The 23,643-nt window shown below is 43.9% G+C and overlaps 1 protein-coding gene across 11 annotated transcripts in view; it reads right to left on the bottom strand.

The window, feature by feature from the left end:
* The window catches only part of camta1a (calmodulin binding transcription activator 1a), a 315,309-nt gene that overhangs the window by 224,642 nt on the left and 67,024 nt on the right, over positions 1 to 23,643 (bottom strand). The window contains exon 1 of one of the 11 annotated variants that reach the window (XM_078796837.1): positions 4,315 to 4,466. The exons of the other annotated variants lie outside the window; for them this stretch is intronic. The gene's annotated coding sequence lies outside the window, so the exon portion shown is untranslated. Of the gene's footprint in view, positions 1 to 4,314; positions 4,467 to 23,643 lie in introns of those variants that run through there. 11 annotated transcript variants of the gene reach the window in all.

Consider the following 23,643-nt stretch of genomic DNA (forward strand, 5'->3'; position numbering starts at 1 on the left):
CAAACAACCATTCACACTCACATTCATACCTATGGACAATTTGGAGTCGCTAATTAACCTAGCATGTTTTTGGAATGTGGGAGGAAACCGGAGTACCCGGAGAAAAGCCATGCATGCAAACTCCAAAAACAGAGATGGCTGAGGGTGGAATCAAACTCGGGTCTCATAGCTGTGAAACCCACTCATCCGCCATGCAACCTGAGACAAGGTCTTTTTGAAGACAAATGGTGGTCATACCAGCCACTAACAGGTTTTCTTACACCCCAATATAGTGAAACTGCACATTTTGAGTGGCCTTTTATTGTGGCCAGCCCAAGGCGCACCTGTGCTAAAAACATGCTGTCTAATCAATGTAACCTGCAAGGCTCTTAATGTTCCAGGAGTGAGATTTACCAACATACACTCAACATCTGTTACATCGGCATCTTGATATGCCAACCTGTGAGAGGCGGGGTACACCCTGGACTGGTCGCCAGCCAATCACAGGGCACATATAGACAAACAACCATTCACACTCACATTCATACCTATGGACAATTTGGAGTCGCCAATTAACCTAGCATGTTTTTTGGAATGCGGGAGGAAACCGGAGTACCCGGAGAAAAGCCATGCATGCAAACTCCAAAAACAGAGATGGCTGAGGGTGGAATCAAACTCGGGTCTCATAGCTGTGAAACCCACTCATCCGCCATGCAACCTGAGACAAGGTCTTTTTGAAGACAAATGGTGGTCATACCAGCCACTAACAGGTTTTCTTACACCCCAATATAGTGAAACTGCACATTTTGAGTGGCCTTTTATTGTGGCCAGCCCAAGGCGCACCTGTGCAAAAACATGCTGTCTAATCAATGTAACCTGCAAGGCTGTTAATGTTCCAGGAGTGAGATTTACCAACATACACTCACAACATCTGTGACATCGGCATCTTGATATGCCAACCTGTGAGAGGCGGGGTACACCCTGGACTGGTGGCCAGCCAATCACAGGGCACATATAGACAAACAACCATTCACACTCACATTCATACCTATGGACAATTTGGAGTCGCTAATTAACCTAGCATGTTTTTGGAATGTGGGAGGAAACCGGAGTACCCGGAGAAAACCCATGCATGCAAACTCCAAAAACAGAGATGGCTGAGGGTGGAATCAAACTCGGGTCTCATAGCTGTGAAACCCACTCATCCGCCATGCAACCTGAGACAAGGTCTTTTTGAAGACAAATGGTGGTCATACCAGCCACTAACAGGTTTTCTTACACCCCAATATAGTGAAACTGCACATTTTGAGTGGCCTTTTATTGTGGCCAGCCCAAGGCGCACCTGTGCTAAAAACATGCTGTCTAATCAATGTAACCTGCAAGGCTCTTAATGTTCCAGGAGTGAGATTTACCAACATACACTCACAACATCTGTTACATCGGCATCTTGATATGCCAACCTGTGAGAGGCGGGGTACACCCTGGACTGGTGGCCAGCCAATCACAGGGCACATATAGACAAACAACCATTCACACTCACATTCATACCTATGGACAATTTGGAGTCGCCAATTAACCTAGCATTTTTTTTGGAATGCGGGAGGAAACCGGAGTACCCGGAGAAAACCCACGCATGCAGATGGCCGAGGGTGGAATTGAACCCTGGTCTTCTAGCTGTGAGGTCTGCGCGCTAACCACTCGACCACCGTACCGCTGTCTTACAAAATATATTTTATAAATAAGTCATAATCAACCACAGAACAGCGACAATAGAATCAACCCCATTAGAGTGACGAGGCCCCACTAGAGTGTAATGTTAAGGTACCAATACACCTTTTAAAGAAAATGTCAATTACACCAAACAGCTGTCTGAAGTAAAACTTGAAATGAAGTCAAACAACATGTGCTGGGACGTCCTTTCCCATTCAGCTTGAGGCTTCCAGCCTAAAAACAATCATGCATTAAAAGCCTGCCCTCATGCTTCCCTTCGTCTCCCTTCACGACTCTCCTTCTTCACTTCCTCTCATCATAAATCTGTATAAATCCACAAGCCACTGTCTGGCATGCTCAATCTATCTCCCTCACTCATGTACTGCGAGAGATGTGCCTTTGCCTCCCTGCCAGGCTGTCCTGCATCCTCGCTTAAAAAAGAAAGAACAGCAAGAGTAAAGAATGTCAGGAGTACACTGGAAAGACAGGATCTCTACAGTGTCAGATGTGTTTGGGCTTTTTTTCTACTCATGTGTCGTCAACGTTCAATACTCTTGTCAGTCCACAACGTTGACTTGAGTACAGCTGGACTTCTTGGTTTTTGGAGACTTCTCACAGGTTTGATTCTGTTCTGTATTGGAAGAGAAGAAGAGGGCCGGATTCTTCTTATTCGTTCATTCATTCTACTGCTTATCCTCACTTGGGTCACAGGTATGCTGGAGCCTATCCCAGCTGTCTTTGGGCAAGAGGAGAGGTACACCCTGGACTGGTCGCCAGCCAATCACAGGGCACATATAGACAAACAACCATTCACACTCACATTCATAATTTCACAATTTGGAGTCGCTAATTAACCTAGCATGTTTTTGGAATGTGGGAGGAAACCGGAGTACCCGGAGAAAACCCACGCATGCACGGGGAGAACATGCAAACTCTACACAGGTATGAATGTGAGTGTGAATGGTTGTTTGTCTATATGTGCCCTGTGATTGGCTGGCAACCAGTCCAGGGTGTACCCCGCCTCTCACCCGAAGACAGCTGGGATAGGCTCCAGCACCCCCTACGACCCTCGTGAGGAAAAGCGGTAGAAAATGAATGAATGAATGTTGGACTTGAGGTTGTACGGTGACCACAGAGCCAGGAGACCTAGGTTCGATTCCCAGCAGAGTCATCTCTGTGTGGTGTTTGCATGTTCTCCCTGTGCATGCGTGGGTTTTCTCCGGGTACTCCGGTTTCCTCCCACATTCCAAAAACATGCTAGGTTAATTAGCGACTCCAAATTGTCCATAGGTATGAATGTGAGTGTGAATGGTTGTTTGTCTATATGTGCCCTGTGATTGGCTGGCAACCAGTCCAGGGTGTACCCCGCCTCTCGCTCGAAGACAGCTGGGATAGACTCTCATGAGGATAAGCGGTATATAAAATAAATGAATGAATGTTTGACTTGAGCTAATTTGACCATTTCCTGTCCAATATAATTGAGAATCAGCATAGCATTTGGACGCAACTGGAAGCATTTCCTCTGAAGTGATGTTTTTTTCGATGTAAAGCGCCAGTCGCCAGTGGCCATGCCGCTGTCAAAAGAACATGAAGGCTTTACAGAGAATTGGGGGCAGCCAAGAGTCTGCAAAAACCAGACTGAGTGCCAGCCTAAAATGTACATGAACATCCCTACACACTGCTCGACAAATCATGGCTCAGCAGTCCAGACGGGCTCGTTACACCCCCACCCCCCCAACCATACCACTACCACTCTGTTCCTGACCACGCCGTGGGTGGACACCCAGCCACACGGGGCTATGTGTTAGCATTCAACAGAGTGAGAAACAACAACACCGGTGGACTCATATCATCATCATCATCCTCCTCACAGCTCCCTGGGCTTGACATCTCGGCACGGTGCTATTGTTTCGCCTGACCGCTGCTCTCTTGCCCTTTTCCCTCCACTGCAGTGCTTAGGAAAAGGGCATGCACAATCTGAGTGGGGGTGGCGGGGCAGGGTCTTGTTTGGACAGCAGGGGACCCCACTCAGACACTCAGAGCTAAATATCAAATGTGATTGGTTCGAGGGAGGCAAAGAGGGGTTTGACAGGAAAACAATCTGACAGTTAAAATGTGGCAATTTGACACTGAAGGTAGCAGAGAAGAAAAAAAAATGTTTACCTGTTGAGAAGAGCATTGGCCAAGAGGGATCCACAGACATGAAAAAAAAAAGAAAGTGTTTGTTAGCGTTATGTGTCCAGACATGTATTGAGAACGCACAAAGGGGCTGTTTCCAAAAGGATTGAACACCAATTGTTTTTTCCACAGACAAATGCAAATGAAAGCTTAAAACATCTGTACTTTTTCTTTTCATGAAGAGGAAAACAAAAGCACTTCTCTGTCACTTTTTGCCTTAATTGTTGTAGTTCCACTTGATTAAAATGTCTCTGTGTAGTTTCCGTTTGATGTGAAATATATCTCATGACAAAGACGAGGCGTGTGCTTTGTGGTTGTTTGTTTGTTGTTTCTCTGCCCAAAAAGAATAGTCCCAACTGAGACGAGCAGGATGCAGAGTCTTACCAAACAACTGCTGATAAAAAAAAAAAAAAAAAATTGGATGTATGCATATTGCATTTCAATTACCTCTTTTCCACTGCGGTGAATTTTGATGCTGATGCAGATTTAGTTCAGAGCTGGGGTTGAACCAGCATTGGCCATGAGCTTATACTCTACGCCAGTTTCACATTCCAGTGCCCGAGGAGCTCTGTCATGATGTCACTGAGGTTACCATGACAAAAAAATTGATTGTTTTTTCTAAAAAAAAAAAAAAACTCATCCAATAAAAGATAAAATTTGAAGAAAATAGCTTTGGAAAATACTTTTAGGGTAGAACTAATCATTTCAAATATACCCCAAACAATAGTAATTTATGTCCAGTTTGTAGTATTGAGCTCCAGCAGTCAGGCACAGTGAGGGGAAACTACCGCTGTACCTACAAAGCCTAATATCGTCTAAAGTGAAACTAACTTCACCAATATTAAAAACTAATTTATAACAAAATATTATCAGACATTTGCGAATATTTGCATCATGTTGAAAAAAAAAAAAGGACACAGGCGGGTGTTTACTTGAGGTAAATTCACTTAATTATGCAAACGATCCAGCACTCTGCCCAGCAAGCTTTTAGAGCTAAAGTTGATTTACAAAAAAAAAAAAAAACAGTTTGGTTGCCTGTGGTGCCTTGACAATGGACAATAGAATAGAATAGAATACTTTGATTGTCATTGCACAAAACACAACAAGACTAAAAAAGGCTTTGCCTGTTTTCAGTGCACACTCATTATAAGTAATAATTAAAACACACTTTAAACAATGTATTGCACAAAAGTAGCGTTTCTATGCATTCACGGATTGCACATGTGGGGAATAGTGAGGTAGTTTATAGTCAGCAGCAGTAAAAGGTGGTGATAGCTCTCGGAAAGAAACTAAAAATACTAAAAGTTCGGAAAAACTACTCTGGAACAGTGACAGCGGAAAAGAGGAGAAAAGAGAATTTTAACATGGAATAAATATAGATTGCACATCCAGAGTACATTTAAGCAATATATACATTGGTACATTTTAAAAATAATAATAACTCCCACATAATGTGACAGTCGTAAACAAAAAAATGCGAAAGGAAAGGATGCATGTGCAGAAATGATCGATTTTAAATAATAGTACAGCTTTTGGCATAATACTGTATAACTAAGCTATTGTACCTAATATGATTGAAATATCCAAGTATTGATATTTTGATGTCAGAATTTATCTTAGAGCATAAATGATCTAGTATCTGAGGTATCAATAATTTAGTATCAATCCGCACATCACTAGTTCATATTGAGTTCAGTATTAAATGTAAATATGCATGCTATCGTGTGTCAAATAATCACTGACAAGCAGCAGGTAGAACCAAGAAAAAAAATGCACTAATGCACTAAAACAAACTGATTGCTCTCAGTTTGTGTATCTGATTTAAAAAAAGAATGGGGATCTTGCTTTGACATGGGGAAATACTACCTAAATGGACATGGACTGTAGCGACATATTGTTGAGTCATCTATTAGAAGACAATAAGCCCCAATAATTTACAATAATAGAAGAATTATCAGTCAAGCCGGATAGCGCTGCTATAGTCATTAAAACTTAAATATTTTGGGTAATATTTGATGTCAGGCTGTTTCAGATAATAATCAACAGGAATGTTTGACGGACACGTATGCCGCTAATACTGACATCCCAACCTGGATCATTCCCTGCAGTCGGCCACAATGCACATTACGCCCGCACACATTTTTACATTCTGTGTTAAACGAGCCTGCAGACGGAATGCCACCTGTCACCACCTCGCACGGCCAACTTTCAACAAAAACAAACTTAAAAACTGTGTCCGGCCATTAAAGGCAGGCTGGTGAAGCAAAAGCTGTGTCTTTCTATGATCATGTGTTGTAATATCGCTTTCTTTGGTTACCCTCTTATGGATTTGTATTTGCACGGTGGTCGAGTGGTTAGCATGCAGACCTCACAGCTTGGAGACCAGGGTTCAATTCCACCCTCAGCCATCTCTGTGTGGAGTTTGCATGTTCTCCCCATGCATGCGTGGGTTTTCTACGGGTACTCCCCGTTTTCCTCCCACATTCCAAAAACATGCTAGGTTAATTAGCGACTCCAAATTGTCCATAGGTATGAATGTGAGTGTGAATGGTTGTTTGTCTATATGTGCCCTGCGATTGGCTGGGGACCAGTACCCCGCCTCTCACCCGAAGACAGCTGGGATAGGCTCCAACACCCCCCACGACCCTTGTGATGATAAGCGGTAGAAAATGAATGAAAGAAGACAAACTATTCTAATTTGGATCAGCACCAATTGCCATAGGAACAGGTGTGCAACCATTTCCATAGCTGTTTCTGCAGTGAGTTTTATGGAAATACGTTAAAAAAATGTTGCATAGTACTGCTAACCCATAATCATACAACACTGAAAACATAACCTCATCGGTGAAGTTAAAAAAAAAAAAAAAACTCTATATGTCTATATGTGCCATATATGTGCCAGTGCCAGTCCAGGGTGTACCCCGCCTCTCCCCCAAAGACAGCTGGGATAGGCTCCAGCACCCCTCCGCGACCCTCATGAGGAAAAGCGGTATAAAATGAATGAATGAATGAAGAAACAATTCAGGTGTCCCACAAACCGAGTGATTAGCATGCAGGCCACACAGCTAGGGGATCCAGGTTCGATTCCCCGCTCGGGCATCTCTGTGTGGAGTTTGCATGTTCTCCCCGTGCGTGCATGGGTTTTCGCCGGAGAAAATTCTAACAAATTCCCACATTCCAAAAACATCCGCAGAGAAAAAGCAACTGCATGACTAACAAATGGGCTCACTCCATTCACGCCATTGTTCGATGGAACAAATGCAGCAAGGTGCCTTAGTAATAATTTAGTAATGATTCTGATCTATTTAGTTTAGATATTGTCATCATTCAGGTGTCCCACAAACCGAGTGGTCAGCACGCAGGCCACACAGCTCGGAGATCCAGGTTCGATTCCCCGCTTTTTTTTCCTTTGCAAATTACACAAAGTGTGATGAAGAAACTAGCAAGGACATTTGCTGTGCTGTCTTTCCGAAGACAGGAGAACCACTGGATTTCATGAATAAATGAATGAATTAAAAGCCATTTAATCATACTTCAGGAACCCCCCCCCCCCCCCCCCCCTCACACCTTGCCCATCTTCCTTCTTCACCCCCCCCCCCCTTCCGGCTCACTCTGCCAAGCGAACAACGTCTGACAGCATTTCTATTTACAAACAAACATATACAGTATAATCCTGGAGTGCATAAACATACGAGTGGTGGTGGTGGATTCAAAACAAGCGTATGTCTGTCTCTTTGTCTTCATTAGGATTCGTGAATCATCACTAAAAAACAATTCTCTGTCTCTCAATTGGCACAGTGTGAATTAAGTTTGCACACAATATGATGAGAGATGGAAATATGGGCCCTCCAGACTTAACAAATTGTGTTTCTGCTTTTGGTTCCAAGGTGGCAATATACAGTGTATCTGCTACAATGTCTTGAATGGATCTTGAAGCTGCACACTGGGGCCTGGCACATGGTTAGATAACCGTACATTAGGGGTCTCAAACTTGCAGCCCGTGGGCCAAATGCCGCCCGCGAGATGCTAGTTTGAGGCCCCCACCTTGCTACCAAAGTTTAATGTTGAAATGACAGCTTAAAGCTGTGTGCACACAATTAACATGATTTTGCCCCGCCCATACTGTTACCCCGCCCTGTTTTGCTTTGGATTAGCAATGAAGCTAAAGGCTTATGACGCTTGGGTACAAATAAATGCAGGAAATGATTTGGAATACAAACGGAAAATACACGTCAAGTGTAACATGTTGTTAAAGTTACGACGCTGCTCCCAGATGGAACTGAGTACGATGCTAACTTGCTAATTGGGTCAAATTATTAAGTTTCATTAATGTTCATGTTAAAGGTTAAATAACTGTCAATACTGTACGTTTGAATCTGAAAAAAATAATTTCTCTACCAACTGTATGTGGTTTCTTACGTTTTTCTTGCTGTTTTATTATTATTTTACTTATTTATTACTGATTGATTTATTGTCTTTATTCTTAATTTGTTTATTTTTTATCTTATTTTGTGTATATAAAAATAAAAATTAAGGTATTTGAGAACAGTGGAATGTGTGGAAAACCGGAACCACAGTACTGAAAAAGTGTAGGGTATAGCAGAAGCAAAAGCATTGAAGATTTTTTTATTGATTTTTTTTCCCGTTTTTAATAAATGCGTTTTGTTTTGTTTCTTTTGAAAACCTGATGTGCCAAGGCCTCACCCAGAACCTAGCTCCGGTGGCCCCCAGGTAAATTGAGTTTGAGACCCCTGCCGTACATGAAGCGACATGCAGAACATGAAAGAAATGACTACCTTGTAGGGAGGTCATATTGAGATTTTATGCAAATAATTCATTATCTCTCTCACAAATATAGCATTTGCTACAATCTGATTCACGATAGGATGATATGAGGATGGGTTCCATGTGGCATAATCTGTAAAAACACACTTCATACTGAGTGAGACCTGAACCGAGCAACTCATTATTGCTACTCAGCGTCGGAGCACACATTTCCCCAAACTTTAGGATTTGAGCAAGGGCAGCCGAGCTTCAGGTTGGTATACTTTGTTCTTGACAGCGCAACAGAAGCAAGCTGTTTCAAAATGAGTCTGGAGACATATACGCTAATTGATATGACCTTTAATTGCTTATTCGGGGGAGGAGGAAAGAAGAGGAAGACATCAAGCTGGTCCGCTGTGGCTCGGGCTAAAGAGGCGCTGTGTAGATTGGCCTACACACACTCGGGCCCTGTGGACATAATTAAACCTGAATAACAAACACTTACACAAGTGGCCCACTCTCTTCAACGCCATCCTCAAAACATCCAAGACACCGGCTAACTGCTCTCTTAGTTGCTTCCTTAATCAGATCCGAACCTGGACTACTATGCACAACACAAATCACTACATAAATAATCAAATATCAGAAATGGGGGATGAATTTTCCCGTAAACAAAAATAGTATGTGAGTAACATGTTCATTCATTCATTTTCTACCGCTTTTCCTCACAAGGGTGCTGGAGCCTATCCCAGCTGCTGGTCACCAGCCAATCACAGGGCACATATAGACAAACAACCATTCACACTCACATTCATACCTATGGACAATTTGGAGTCGCCAATTAACCTAGCATGTTAGCATGTTTTTGGAACGCATGCATGGGATGGCCGAGGTTGGAATTGAACCCTGGTCTCCTAGCTGTGAGGTCTGCGCGCTAACCACTCGACCGCAGTGCCGCGTAAGTAACATTCATTCATTTTCTACCGCTTTTTCCTCACGAGGGTCGCGGGGGTGCTGGAGCCTATCCCAGCTGTCTTCAGGCGAGAGGCGGGGTACACCCTGGATTAGTCGCCAGCCAATCACAGTGCACATATAGACAAACAACCATTCACACTCACATTCATACCTATGGCCAATTAACCTAGCATGTTTTTGGAATGTGGGTGGAAACCGGAGTACCCGGAGAAAAAACCCACACATGCACGGGGAGAACATGCAAACTCCACACAGAGATGGCAGAGGGTGGAATTGAACCCTGGTCTTCTGTGCGCTAACCACTCGATCACCGTGCCGCCCATTATCAAAGTTATTTTCTTTAATTTTCTTTTTAAAAGCTTCCCAGAGCTCTTTCAGGTCTACTTTATGTTGACTGCCGTCAGCAAAAAAAAAAAAAAAAAAAAAAAAACCCTAAAAAAAAAACCAAAATCCAGCCAGGACTTTGTTAAGCCTGTGGCCAGTCTATCAATGCAAAGACAGAAAAGCATTTTGCAGCAGCACTGAGCACTACCAAGTCCTCTTTGTACCCATGAAGGTGGAAGACTTATGTGTTAATCCTGGAGCCCCCCCACACCTAAGCCCCTGTAATAAAGCATGCTCTCAATCAGAACCTGCCCCCCCTCCCTGCAGGCAAGTCAGCATACGTCCCTGCAATCACTAGCTGGTGAGCCTTCGGAAAGCTAATGAGCCCCTTGTCTAGACGTCCAGCACCTGCCTTCATAGCTCTTCTAGTTGGAGCTCTCTGGGGTATAAGCAGGTGGAGATGATGGAGGTCTATGAAAGGCCAGTGGAAAAACCTAGCAGGGGGATCATGCGGTGACCAGCAGTTAGCTGGTCTGCATACATAGTAGTTAAACGCACTTGTAGCTGCAGCCCGGACGGACAGCTTGAACCTGTACAACCTGAAGCTGAGCACTCGTTCAAAGACAAAGGCTTGCAGGCTTCAGTGTAAATTAATTAGTGACGTGTAATTCCATGCAAAGGTCTAAGTTGCTGAGCGTAGGCTCGTGCACGGTGAACGTGTCCCTGCAGACTACTGATGTGCAAAATGCAGATCGGCTTTATGTAAATAGTAAAGAGCACAATGCAGATGTGCTATTTAGAGTTTGTACATCTGTTGTGCCTGAGGAGAATTTTAGGATGTGAATTCACCTGCTGTGGGTGCAAACAGTCATTTCCATCTGGCGGGGTTTTTTTTTTGTTTTGTTTTTGTGTGTGAATCAGGCATTTTGTGGGTACAGTTAATTTATTTATGACACATGTTACTCACGCGGCACTGCGGACGAGTGGTTAGCGCGCAGACATCACAGCTAGGGGACCAGTGTTCAATTCCACCCTCGGCCATCCCATGCATGCGTGGGTTTTCGTCCACATAGGTTAATTGGTGACTCCAAATTGTCCATAGGTATGAATGTGAGTGTGAATGGTTGTTTGTCTATATGTGCCCTGTGATTGGCTGGCGACCAGTCCAGGGTGTACGACCGCTTCTCGCCTGAAGACAGCCGGGATAGGCTCCAGCACCCCCCACGACCCTCATGAAGAAAAGCGGTAGAAAATGAATGAATAACTTTGATAATGACCAGGGTGCTTTTGTGTGTCAAACTTTTGATAGCGCTACGGGAAAGCTCTCACAGGAGACTCAATTTTTTTTTTTTTTCAACAGGTGAGAGCCCGCGAGCGAATGGCAGGCCCGTGCCCTTTCCGCTTACAGGTCTCCTTAATGTGGGCAGACCTGAAGCCAAGCTGCCCTTCAAACGGATGCCTAGGAGGCTGCTACAGGTGAAGATTTCGCAACAATCTACAAACTTCTATGTCCAATGTAACTTCATTTTTTTTTTTCCAAGCTAAATATTTGTTATAGGATTATATTTCTATACATTACACTAAACAGATGATCAAGTCATAGGAATCAAAGTTAAGATAATAGTTGAACAAGATTTTCTCCGCTCAGCCTTTTGCATAATTATAACGCCTAAGGGCCAACTGATTCGCTGGAATATATTCCCCACAAGGGGAGGGGAAACCTAAAATAGCAGCCCTCTCTGATTGTCAGACAATTGGCTCAGGGTGCTGTGTGCAGCTGCGCTCTGAGCGTGTCTGTCCGTCATTTAACTGATTGTTGCAAGGCTGCCAACCTATCAGGTGCATCATCTCATCATCCTCTTGCAGAAACACGGGGTCAAACAGTGTGCATATAGAAGGCCCGGTGTGCTACCGTGTACAACAGTTCGGAATGTTGTTGATTAGCCTGACACCGCGATGGCGGTGGAGTTCAAAACTTGGATTGTATGCAGCTGCGTATAGGAGAGAACATGAACAGCAGGCTTCTGGGAGGGAGAACAGCCACATTGAATGGCACAGGTTTGTTGCAGTAATACAATACTTACATATGTACTGTATTTGGATTAATAAAGAAATTACACTGACAAGGTATACTAAAAAACACAAACCAGTCAATACTGGGTGAGGACAGGGTAGGGTAGTTGTTAGTGTGCGGTGTCACGGGACACCCAACTCAATTGGGTCCATGAGAACCAAACAAGATGAGATTCCAACAACAATGGGCCACACAGCAAGGAGACCCGAGTTCAATTCCACAATCGGCCATCTCTGTGTGGAGTTTGTATGTTCTCACCGTGCATGCGTGGGTTTTCTCCAGGGACTCCGGCTCCCTCTCACATTCCAAAAACATACTAGTTTAATTGGTGATATGTGCCCTGTGATTGGCTGGCGACCAGTCCAGGGTGTACCCCGCCTCTCGCCCCAAGACAGCTGGGATAGGCTCCAGCACCCCCGCCACCCTTGTGAGGATAAGCGGTAGAAAATGAATGAATGAATAAAAAACAATACAGGTGTCCCACAAACCGAGTGGTCAGAACGCAGGCCACACAGCTAGGAGATTCAGGTTCGATTCCCCGCTCGGACATCTCTGTGTGGAGTTTGCATGTTCTCCCCGTGCATGTGTGGGTTTTCTCTACAGAAAATTCAAACAAATTCCCACATTCCAAAAACATCCGCAGAGAGAAAGCAACTGCATGACTAACAAATGGGCTCACTCCATTCACGCCCTTGTTCGATGCAACAAATGCAGCAAGGTGTCTTAGTAATGACTTAGTAATGATTCTGATCTATTTAGTTTAGATATTGTCATCATTCAGGTGTCCCACAAACCGAGTGGTCAGAACGCAGGCCACACAGCTAGGAGATCCAGGTTCGATTCCCTGCTCGGGCATGTCTGTGTGGAGTTTGCATGTTCTCCCCGTACATGCGTGGGTTTTCTCCAGGGACTCTGGCTCCCTCTCACATTCCAAAACCATACTAGGTTAATTGGTGATATGTGCCCTGTGATTGGCTGGCGACCAGTCCAGGGTGTAATAATAATACCCCGCCTCTCGCCCCAAGACAACTGGGATAGGCTCCAGCACCCCCGCCACCCTCGTAAGGATAAGTGGTAAAAAATGAATGAATGAATAAAAAACAATACAGGTGCCCCACAAACCGAGTGGTCATACGCAGGCCACGCAGCTAGGAGATCCATGTTCGATTCCCCGCTCAGGCATCTCTGTGTGGAGTTTGCATGTTCTCCCGGAGAAAATTCAAACAAATTCCCACATTCCAAAAACATCAAGCAACTTGCATGACTAACAAATGGGCTCACCCCATTCACGCCATTGTTCGATGGAACAAATGCAGCAAGGTGCCTTAGTAATGATTTAGTAATGATTCTGATCTATTTAGTTTAGATATTGTCATCATTCAGGTGTCCCACAAACCCAGTGGTCAGAACGCAGGCCACACAGCTAGGAGATCCAGGTTCGATTCCCTGCTCGGGCATCTCTGTGTGGAGTTTGCATGTTCTCCCCGTGCATGCGTGGGTTTTCGCCGGAGAAAATTCAAACAAATTCCCACATTCCAAAAACATCAAGCAGCTGCATGACTAACAAATGGGCTCACTCCATTCACGCCATTGTTCGATGGAACAAATGCAGCAAGGTGTCTTAGTAATGATATAGTAATGATTCTATTTAGTTTAGACATTGTCATCATCCCATTTCATGATGTAAATGACTGTATTGTCGAACATTACTTTGTTTTGATTGGTTTAAAGTGTCCTTAGAGGCACGTTTTGTCAAAAAAAAGACACATTACAAACCCAGCTGTACTCACCAATGTTATTAATAACGCGGTAAGACTGATTCTTTATTTGAGTACTCAAATCCAGGAGGAAACAGACTAATTTGTCTAACATTCCCATTTGAGTTCGCCAACTGAACGAGCCTTGCTGCTGTATCTGATCACCGCTATGCTTGAAATTAGGGTGATAACGACAACATGCTACTCATCCGCTCCCTCCTCCATTGACAAAAGGAACAACAGATAAAGCAGGTGTCACGAGCTCCATGCATAGGGAATCGTATCCAACATGTCCACCGTGTTCTGAAGTCAGTCGACCTGTAACGCGAGCGTGGCGCTGAGCCGTCCCTTGGCAGATTGACTGAGCGTGTGCTAATGAAAACAGAGGAATTGAAGGCAGGTGAGACGAAACAGAGAGTGCGTTTCATCCGCGTGTTTCAATTAGCCACGGGATACACTGTCAAGGTCATTGCGGAGAAAAGAAGTCAGAAATTTGCGGCAAAAGTTTATCGTGCTTATTCTTTGATTTCCTGGAGGCTAATATGTTGAAACGCTGATATATCATGGAGTTCTCGCTACTAAATCATTATTTAATTCTATGGTTAACATACCATTTAAGTGCAGAGGATTACATGGGCTTTGCGGCAATAAAACAATGCAGCAGAACAATAAAAAGCAGGCACTGTATCCCACCAGGCAAACAAATAAATGGGCATTGTTTCACTTTTATGACCATTACTTTATCAATAACAAATCAGACTTTTTGATAGCTCAGCACTCAAAGTAATAGGCAACAGAGCAGTCCATGGCGCATGCTGAGACTGGGCAAGGAAAATGGGCTGTGGCTGCAGAGCCGTGCAGTGGGAGGAGAAATGGGACAAGGCCTGTCAAGAGGACGCCAGAAACTACAATGCTCATATGTGAACGTACGCTTATAGCGAAGCTACTATCACCCGCTCTGTCACTTTGGAACCAGATTCAATTTCAGCACCACAGAAGGTAAATTCTTTTCCAAACATCACAAGAGAAGCTCAATGGGCGGACTTGGGCCCAAGCTTTTTTTTTTTTTTTTGTTCAGCCTAGCTCCTGATCAAACACTTCCATTGAACACAAGAAACAATGTGCAGCATGCAAATGTCAAAGAAAATGAAAACTTTTCAGGGTCATTCTACTCTTCAAAGACATATGTCAAAGCACGTGTTATATACTTATGGTGAAGTGCATCGAAGGTGACAATTCCGACTTGAGCTCATCATTAAAATTCCATCAAAGATATGACACCGCGGGAGAAACACCCTCGATCTAAGGACAAAAGGCCTTGTATCACAGACCCGGCAACGTGAGCTCAATTCTCGACTTTGTATTTTTACCTGCATGAAACAACCATCTAGAGACGGACCTGTCATCTGTGGAGAGCAAACTTTGATGCGATGGCTGTCAATCTGCTCTTTTTTGACACTCAAAAATTAAATAACAGTTTATGACCCGCCCGAAAGGACACTGACTAATAACGACAAAACATCAAAATCCTCTCAACCGGAGTTTCTAAATTTGCATCCGCAATCCAGCCAATGAATTCTAATTGGTTTGTTTTCTCTCTGTTCTCCCACCTGCTTTCTTGCTTCAATATTCCACTCAGTCAGAACCTTGTCAACAGACATACGCGGTAACTATTTAACTCAGAGGGATGCATCCAATAAAGAATGTTCCTGAGATCAAACCTGGGAACTATTGGGCTTCTTACACCGGGGGTAACACCAAAGAGGCAAATGAAGACATACAAATAAACATCGACACACACCGCTGTGGCGGAAACCTTCACACACTAGGAAAACTTCTAAGCAGCTGCTACTGAGGCTGGCTGGGAAAATATATGGTCGGTTAGTCTGCAATATATTGCATACAGCAATTATGTCAAGCTGTGTACTAAATGTATGCATCTGCAGATCAATGCTTATACTTGCATGCCGAATAAATAGGCCGGGTCTCACTGAACCTGAAACATAGAATGGCGCATTTAGTTTCAAAGGCATCTCCTTCAGGTATATCAAATGTCCCTTTAGACTATGCAAACTCATAACCAGACTCAATATAAGACCCTTTTTGTGTTTCTCAGCTGGTTTGGCCAATTAGTGTGGAATTTAGTGACAGAACACCAGAGGAGCTAGGCCGGTCCTTGTGTAACTATTGATTTAAGTTTACTTGCCGACTTGGCTATATGATGACAGAAGGGAACAGTGCCTAATTAATAATGACATAATCTGATGCTACATAGCCAAATAGCAAAGGAATTTTGATTGCGTGCGCCGTTGTGTCACCATTAGAGCAGAAGACACCCTTATTTTCCTCATCGTTACAGCATTTCCTACGCCCCGAATCATTCGACCTTAACTTGCGTTCATTTATTTTGACGCACTGGCAGACAACCGTGATCCATAAGACAGCCGGTTTTTGATGCTGGCTCATAAGAAGCCATAAAAAAATGAAACAGTAGTAATTATTCACGATATACAATGACAGAATGAATATGAATATATAAATATGAATGTAATAACACAACAAAAATGAACGATTTCAAGAAACAGTACACTCTTCAGTCACTCTAATCACTCTTCCACTTACTACTAACTCTACCAAATTGTTATACTGTACACTATTTCACACTGTGAACTTTATGTATTTTATGTATTTTCTCATGGACAATTCATGCTGTCTGGAAAACATTTGGAGCATTTCCTGAAATGCTGGCTTCTCAACTGTATTAAAGAGCAGCATTACTCTCTGTGAACACAAAATTTTGAGCTGTTCCGTTTACTTCATCAATGAAACGTCTCAAAGAGTCTCCCCAGATATGGAAACTGTTGTTTGAGGTTTGGCGAGTTTGTTTTGTTAATGTTGCCACAACCTTCAAATAAATTCGGCATACTGGCTCATTCATGTTGATGGACTCACCTTGCTGATTATTAATGTTCCTATACGGGGGCTGCGGCATTTGGCTTTGCAATCATCTTTTTTCCTTCCAAATTTATACACTCCACTCCTGCCCTGTGTGTATGCTAGTGGCCCCGCCTCCCCTCAAAGCAAAGCAACTGTATGACCGATACGAGGTCTCACTCCATCTCACAACGACACTCTCACTTCACTTCCCATTTCAAAGCCAGTTATTCATATGATATAATAATACAATATAACAATAAAATGCAGGGACAATTGTGTAATAATGTCATAAGGTTATATTCATATTTATATTGATGTACTCCATATTGACAGTTACAAGTGACCCTCTGAGGGCAGCCATAACGGTGATGTGGCCATCAGTAAAAATGAGTTTGACACCCCTCGTCTAAGTGCTGAATCAATGTACAGAGTAAATGCTCTTCATGAGACAAGGAAAACAGACACGCATGCACGTGGTAATATATGGAGGCTGGCAAAATGTTCCATTTCATTGAAATTATTAATTATATTAATTATTCATTATACATTTATTCATTCATTCATTCATTTTCTACCGCTTTTCCTCACAAGGGTCGCGGGGGTGCTGGAGCCTATCCCAGCTGTCTTTGCGCGAGAGGCGGGGTACACCCTGGACTGGTCGCCAGCCAATCACAGGGCACATATAGACAAACAACCATTCACACTCACATTCATACCTATGGACAATTTGGAGTCGGCAATTAACCTAGCATGTTTTTGGAATGTGGGAGGAAACCGGAGTACCCGGAGAAAACCCACGCATGCACGAGGAGAACATGCAAACTCCACACAGAGATGGCCGAGGGTGGAATTGAACCCTGGTCTCCTAGCTGTGAGGTCTGCATGCTAACCACTCGACCACCGTGCCGCCTGTCATTAATTTATTTTGCTTTTTTTTTTTTTTTAATTAAAATGACAACCAACCAACAAATGTTATATTATATTAAGTTTTAGTTTATTACTAATTATTAGTTGTCTAAAGGGTCACTTTCTCTGTTTCATCAAAGTCTGTCATGAAACCTGACACCACAGAGCAGTTCCTGGGTCATTTGCATACTAATAGTGATTGGATGTTTCTTGGAGGGGGGTGGGGGGTGAAGACATATTCAGTACCGCAGCACGGACACGGAGACGAGAGATGAGTGGACCTGTCTTATACATTTTCTAGCGGAGTTTTCACTTCTAAGCTGGGATAGGCTCCAGCAACCCTCGTGAGGAAAAAGCAGTAGAAAATGAATGAATGAGTTTTCACTTCTAAAATTTTTAATTTGGTAGGGGGCAAGCTATTTATTTAAGGGGACGTTGCCACCCCTTGTGGAAATTCATTGAAGTACAAATAATCAAATACTCAATCTAATAGTACACCTCAATTATCATGACTTGACAGTGCAGGATTCCAGACTGTGCAGGGAGAGTCGCAAAGTCCTCGGAGACAGAACTCATCGGATACGGCGGGGGGGGGGGGACACAGTCGCTGAGAGAAAAGCACACAGTTCATGCAGAAATGGCGTCAAACTCCGGTTCCGCACCGTATCTCTGAAGAAATGCTAACCAACATCTTTCCTTTTTCAACCTCTCTGTGGGATTTCTTGTAACCAATCACTCCGGGAAGGCTTCTTTTGCAGCACTTTGGTCAGAAATACACATAATATTTGTCAGAGTACGAGTTGCACAGAAAGAAAAGGGTAGCAATTTGCGGTGTCTTTGATAAAGCACTGTTTTTGAAGCACAGCTCATTTAGCTTCAACAGGGCAAGAGGAAATAAAGGATGGGGGTAGTGCGTCTCGGCACAGTGCTTCCCATCAATACAACAACACAGATACCTGGATGTCTCCCACACAGAGGCAAAACCTCCAAAGCCGGCCCTCCTCCCTTTAAAGTCATGTTCTTTTGATTGTCTCCCTCTTGAATGATAAGACGGTTGGCAACCCAACGACCTCCACCTTACATACCCACCGCAGTATCCACACAATGTGCTACCGCTTCTCCAAAACTTCTCCAAAGTATTGTCATGTTGACTTTTACTGCAAAACAGAATGTGCATGGCTGTTGTGAGTTACTAAATGAGTTGGCCAAAGGTTCGCTAGCACTATTTAGCACCAAATTATCACTTCTCTGTCCTTACCAATTCCCTTCCATTGAAGTTTTTCATCTTTCCATAGCAATGGCAGAGACAACATTGTGTTTTTTTTCATTATTTACTTGGTGTAGGCCAATTAATGAAGCAGCAGGAACAGCATTAGTCAATGGCTAAATGAGACCCAAGGTACCAGTGATATCCAACAAGAGTCTTTACTGATGGATTCAATCTCTTCTCCTGCCCACTTTTGTTAAATCTATTGTAATTACTCCTCTGGATGTTTGTTTTTATTCATTCAGATGCACTCTCTGGAAGGAACCCTTACAGAGCAATGTGTGCCTTCCATTAAATGTACTGCATTGACGTCAATCATTGCTATAAATTGTTACAAATTGTGATAAAGTTCATGTATCTGGTCTTTCTCCCATGTGCCTTCTTGCACCGATTTCAAAAACCTACAGAATGCTGAGTCATGATGTCGTTCGGCTATATTTAAAATTTGATCTAAATGTTGCTGACATGTTTGAGTTGGATTCTATTACATGTCCAGCAGCAGAAAAGATCATCTTTTTGGAAAGCTGTGTCATATAAACACTGACACACGATGACCATGGTGGAATGGTTTTTACCGTTCTCAGCCAATTGAAGGTGGGCGACAGTTCAGGCTCTCTGCTCCCGTGAGAACAGAAAGTGTTAACACAGCAATGGCACCAGCATTGCTGAGTGGCACTAAGAGCTAAGAGGGAGGGGGTCGGGGATTGCAAGGACTAACCCCTCTCTACCCTCTAGTTTCTCCTCATTGTGTTAAAAAGGTTTGCCTCATGGTCATTGTGGCACATAATGTTCGTCGGGATCTCTAAAATTCAATTAATGCTCCACTTTTAGCTGTCCCTGTAATCTTCCTGTTGCAGTCATAGACTGTGAGCATCAGCCAGTGTCCCCCGAATTATTTCTTTTATGGCTAGCAGGCGAGAGCACAAACTATATGCAGTTATAGTGCAGATCTGGATCCATTCAAACCACCATTTTGCCTAGGCTTAATTGTGTTTCATTTGGGGGAATGTCACTACAAACTGTAGGGGTATAACAGTGTACTTGCTAATGAATGTTCAATTAAAAAGAGAGCACCCACAAGGCAAACTGGGCCAATAAAACTTAAAACCTGAACGCCTTCCAATTGACACAGTCACTTCCGGATGTACCCTTGAAAATCCTAAACCATTGTTAAGACAAACCAAATATAAATATATACTGTTTATATAATGTTCAACATTACTCCCTCCCAGCTGTCGTCGTGCGAGAGGCGGGGTACACCCTGGACTGGTCGCCAGCCAATCGCGGGGCACATATAGACAAGCAACCATTCACACGGACACCAGTGCCAGACCGGTGCCAGTTGTGGCGGCAGACCCCGAACCAGATGGTGGGCAAGAGAGGTCAGGGCTGCCATCAAGCTGAAGGAGTCCTGTGGAGCATGGATGGCTTGTGGGACTCCCCGAGCAGCTGACAGGTATGGTCAGGCCAAGCTGCAGGCGGCTTTGGCAGTGGTCGAGGCAAAGCTTGGGCGTGGGAGGAGTTTGGTGAGGCCATGGGATACAACTTTCAGTCGGTTCTGGAAAACCGTCTGACGCCTCAGAAAGGAGAAGCAGTTGGTTGGACGGTGGACAAAAAACTCTGAGGCCTTCCTCGATCCTACTTACATACCTTCCGTTGAGGAAGCAGAGTCTGAGGAAATGAACGTGGACAGTTTCGATCATCGTGGTTCAGGTATCTGGGGTAGTCAAATGCTCCCAAGTGGCAAAACTCTGGGGGTGGACAAGTTTCGCCCTGAATTCCTTAAGGCTCTGGATGTTGAGGGACTACCTTGGCTGACTCATCTCTAGTCGGGAACTGCAACTGTTGATTGGCAGGCTGGGTGAAGGGTGACCGGAGGGTGTGTTCCAACTATAGGGGGCATCACACTCCTTGTCCTCCCTGGGAAAGTCTATTCAAGAGTGCTGAAGAGAAGAGTACAACAATTCATCCAACCTCGGATAAATGAGGTGCAATATGGTTTTCGTCCTGGTCTCGGGACCACCTTCACCACCTGTACGCAGCTGACAGGTATGGTCAGGCCAAGCTGCAGGCGTCTTTGGCAGCGGTCGAGGCAAAGCTTGGGCGTGGGAGGAGTTTGGTGAGGCCATGGGATACAACTTTCAGTCGGTTCTGGAAAACCGTCGATCACCGTGGTTCCGGTATCTGGGGTAGCCCAGTGGCAAAGCTCTGGGGGTGGACAAGTTCCGCCCTGAATTCCTTAAGGCTCTGCATGTTGAGGGACGACCTTGGCTGACTCATCTCTAGTCGGGAACTGCAACTGTTGATTGGCAGGCTGGGTCGGTGGTCCCTCTTTTCAAGAAGGGTGACCGGAGTGTTCCAACTATCGGGAGAATCACACTCCTTGTCCTCCCTGGGAAAGTCTATTCCAGGGTGCTGAAGAGAAGAGTACGACAATTAATCCAACCTCGGATACAGAAGGTTGGATGGTCTCGGGACCACCTGAACCACCTGGACTACCTGTACACCCCTTGCCATGGTACATGGTAGTTTGTCCATCTGGTCTACATTGCTTGAATGTGTGGGAATGTTTTTGTCCCTTCACGCATTTTAGGTTTCTGGCATGCGGAGACTTTTAGTCAGATTTCCAGACACAGTTTTATAGGTGAGGTCCCTGTTTCGACTGTTGTTGGTCAAACGTCAAAAAAACGACACAGTCTTACAGATACCCTGACCTTGTCCTACAGGCGGTAAAAAAATATACCAATATGTAAAGTTAGGTAATTGAGTAAGTAGAGGCGCAAGGAGAGTTGTGGACATTGTCATCACCTCTGACAAACATGCAGTTGTGTTTAATTATTGAGTGTTTACTCTCCTGCCCACCATGCCAATCTTACGGAACCCCCCCAAAATATCGGACCCACTGTGGCCCCACGCTATTAACTAGAGTCAACAGTGCAATGATCTGTGCCTGGTGTTGCTGTCTCGTGATGGGGTGAGGAACTATAACTCCACCCCTGCCGCTCCACACGCTTGACTTGCCTGCTGGAGTTAATTTATCCATGTGATAAGCAGGTGGACAAGGAGAGGAGAGGAGAGGCCCTCAGACCGAGCCGCACTGTCAGACCTGGCAGACTGAGTGACAATGCTAATAGCCCGGTCCCATTAACTTCACCACACGCGTCGCCTTTATCTACCACATGAAAGACTGTTTGTTTGCTTGTTGGATGTTAATATTTGGCCAGTGATCTGGCAGCCTCCAGACATGACAGATAAATGTGTGCATTTTGAGAAGCTGGAACTAGGGAAGACGATTGCGCTCTTCACAGCTCTAGTCTGTGATAACGGGTAATGCTGTTGGACCCAAAAAAATTGCAAAAAAAAAATAACACATATAAATAACACATCTTGTTTTTTTTTTTTACCTTTTAAATGAACAACATATTGCCTCCCATTATAGCACCTAGCTGTTGGCTTATCACTACACAACACAGTTCAGCCCGATAAAACATAATGTAACGGCGTGTTACATCAGTGCATTTAGGCTATTTATTCTTATCTTGGAGCAATGCTGCTGTTTATAAAGAAATGGTGTTTGCGTGTGTTGTTCACACAAGCCCTGTGGTGAGAGCTCAACGCTCTGGCGCGAGGCACAAGACTGAGCGACGTTGCTTTAATTGCAGAGTTACTGATCCTGCAAAGCATTTGGGTGCCAGACGTTGGCGTCAATGCTTCTCCCTGGATTCTGCTGAGCAATCACAAAAATGATATTGGGGGACAGCAGGTGATCCATAAAAGCTGTGTTTTAAAGCCTTGTTAATTATTCCTTCAGAAGTCTAATGAACAATGCGGATAAAACGTTGTGCATGGCAAATCTATCCAAGGAAGACTATCTTTAGGATCTAGCCGTCGTCATCTCGTCATTAGGCAATCTCGTGTGTCAACACGAGGCTATTATTATTATCTCTCACGCATGTACCGATCATATCTATGTATGTATTTACTAGTCATGTGCACCATGATGCATGACTGCACAATATACAGACAAAACAGTGCATCTCCGAAGCCCACCATTCAATCCTTTGATGCAGAAATAGAATCTGCATAGATTATATCATCACCCACTTGATTTAGCTGCTGGTGTCTGAGTGCATAATGTGTACAGCACAATTTCTGATGTACAATGAGACCTCCGAATCCTTGAATTGTGTTTCTGTATAGTTTATCATACTTCCCATGTGTGGATCACACATCACATTCTGTCTTTGGCTGGAGAGGGCTTAATAAACGGCACGCCTGCCAGCTCTTTCGTTCCGCAAAAAAGAAATGAGAAGAAAGCGATTAGCTCAGCTACCCATCCATGACCTTGATATTATGATGAAGACAGATAAGAGCTTTCTTCCTCCACCTGCCCAAAGCTTGTGAGGCTGTTTAAACAGCAGGCTGGGCAGTCACAGTCCATTCAAAAGCTAATCTTTTTTTACCGAAGCTCCATTTTTCAGTCATTTCTTTTAATATCCTGAATCAATTAATAATGTCGTAATTGTAAAAGCCTAAAGTAAATATATGCTATACATCACATTCCCCAGTTAGATTATGGTGTGTTTATGAGTTTAAGGCTCTACTATTATCATTATATGTAATAATAATTGTATAATAATTACATGCTTTTTCGGGGGGGGGGGGTACTGTCGAACTTATTGCAGACCTGCCAAGGCGTACAAATTTACCATACCCAATGTGCTATTGACTGCATTTCAGTGTTCTGTGCATTATAGTGCAACAAGTTAATA

This window comes from Doryrhamphus excisus, linkage group LG15 (assembly GCF_037039965.1).
Source record: "Doryrhamphus excisus strain RoL-2023G ecotype Guam linkage group LG15, RoL_Dexc_Guam_v1.1, whole genome shotgun sequence".
In the NCBI taxonomy this organism is placed as follows: Eukaryota; Metazoa; Chordata; class Actinopteri; order Syngnathiformes; family Syngnathidae; genus Doryrhamphus; species Doryrhamphus excisus.